This window comes from Nematolebias whitei, chromosome 3, assembly GCF_014905685.2.
Source record: "Nematolebias whitei isolate Nwh7 chromosome 3, NemWhi1, whole genome shotgun sequence".
Taxonomy (NCBI): domain Eukaryota; kingdom Metazoa; phylum Chordata; class Actinopteri; order Cyprinodontiformes; family Rivulidae; genus Nematolebias; species Nematolebias whitei.
In genome coordinates, this window is record NC_056500.1 from 18,750,695 (window position 1) to 18,753,031 (window position 2,337).

Sequence of the window (2,337 nt, forward strand, 5' to 3'; positions counted from 1 at the left end):
CCCCCCCCCCCCCCCAATAGAGCATCATCTCTGAAAAGAAAGGTCTATCAGCATAATATATGCTGGATTCATCAGTCTTGGCAGTTCAGTCCAAAAGTTTAATAATCTATATATGTTATAGGCTCTATTACAATGTAGGCCTTCACTTTCTGTTAGCCAAATGTGACATCAGCTTTTAACACACAAAGCGGAAAAATAAGAACACAGTCTTGAGTTCAATTTAATGTCAAGACATTTAAAAAATGGTAATACCTGTCAAGTCAATAGTGTAATTCTTCTTTACAATATCCACACAGTGTCAGCAGTCTACCTGATACCCTGCTGTTTGTTGGATATATTCAATATTTTCTTTCGTCTCCACCCCTGCGTGGATCTGACTTTTTAAGAATGCACACTGTTGTAAAGGATACATTTGGATTATAGAATCAGCACTGTGGGAAGGGTTTTGAACTAAAGGTTTATTTTCCTTTTCTGACATATTTTTGCTTGTAGCATAGATTTGATGCGTGCGGCGTGAGGTGCGGAACCTGTACGACTCAAGCTGTGTCCCCTGTGGTTTCCTGCTAATGCTATAGGCCACACTTTTCTTTCACCCTGTAAGCTAGCTTGTCAGCTCAGGAGAGCAGAATAATGGCAGACCACGCAGAGATGCTAGCTCATTTACAAGCAGCTGTTTAGCTCTCGCCCGAACAGCAAAGAAAATCAAAGGGCTGGGTTAACGGCAGATGACAAGCATCAGGAGCGTCCCTGTCATCCTTCTCATTGGCTCTCAACAGAAATTATCTGGTTTCACATCAAAATAACGCATCAACCGCTTTTGTGTTCCGGGCACAATGACGGCAGCGTTAGTCGCTGAATAGGCCTTTTGATGGGCTTCTGCTTTACTCCTAGACTAACTGTGGAAGCATTTGTAACTCAAGTTACAAAGAGTCATTTTAATATGAAAACAATTTACTGGGTGCAAGATAGCCTTGGTAAAAAGCTGAATAATTCCCTGTCTAATAGGTTATATGACAGCTAGGCACTGCTAATTTTATTTCACTGAAGGTAACTTAAGTTTGTTGGCCCCATTAGAGACATGTCTGTTTAGGAAACTGAACCTACTGTAGTTAGATGTCCTCTATATGTTTAGTATCTACATATACATCCCTTCAATTTTGATCATGTAATCCCTGACTTCATGATAGAACAAGAAAATCCTAATGATTTCTCACTCCGGTGAAACAGGAAGACATTTTGCTCATTACCTCTGCTTCAGTGACACGTATCCCACCAGATGGTCACCTTCTGATCGATTTGGCTCATTGGTGAGAGAAGATAAAAGAATTAAACTTTTTCAACTCCAAAGAGACAATGTATAATTGGTCCATCCTGCACGTGGGGAGGGAAGGGGGTATTCTTACAGTTATAACTGCAAATTATCAATGGACAGGATGAAATATTCAAGATTACTTAAAGTTTTTTTTAAAAGAAGAGTCAATTTGGGAAGCGTTAAAAAGAGGTTTGTCAGTTAAAACGTATAAAATTATAACTCAATGAGGTCAAAGTCAGTTACTACCATATTCTAGTGTAATTTATAATAAGTGCATGCCAATGTTTAAATGTCTCATGAATTAGAAAATAGAAAGTTATTTATAATGTTTAGATTGTTGTTATAATATTCTGAAACATTATTGGTTATGAAGAAATTTGATCCTGTGTAATAAAAACAATGTTATACTGGTGCTATAATTGTTCAGCTCACTGCAACATTGTGGATGATGAGGAGCTTTGCTCTTTATCTTGGTGGTAGTGAGGGCGGTGTTTGGCTGGGTTGGTGACCAGAAGGTCTCATTTGGTAGTGTTGCCATCGACAGGGTCTTAGCAGAAATCTTTTAGTGTTACCATGTTGTCATGGCCACAAGATTGGATTTTTAATGTAATATTGTGATTAGTTGTCTTGAAATCTTCCTGTTCTTCATTTACTTAGTAGAAAAAAAAACTGCTCATTTTAGGTGTTTGCGTGATACACATCTTTCTGCAACCCTTGTATTGATCTAAAGGCAGTATCACAAAGTGAAAGTACATCAAAGAAATAACATTTGGAATGTTGAGACGCTTGATGTGTGCGCTCTTTGTGAAGCATGAGGAGCAGAAATTCTCTTTGAATGTAAAAACTTTATGTCAATGTTGTTTTTCATGGCTGAACTATACTTCTTACAAACATACTATAATTTTATAAAGGGAATCATAAAAACCAACTAGACGTAATCAATTTAGATAAATTTGATTTGAGATTGAATAAACCAGGCTTGTTATTTTCTTGAAAAAAGTGCTTTAATATTAGTTTTACTGTGA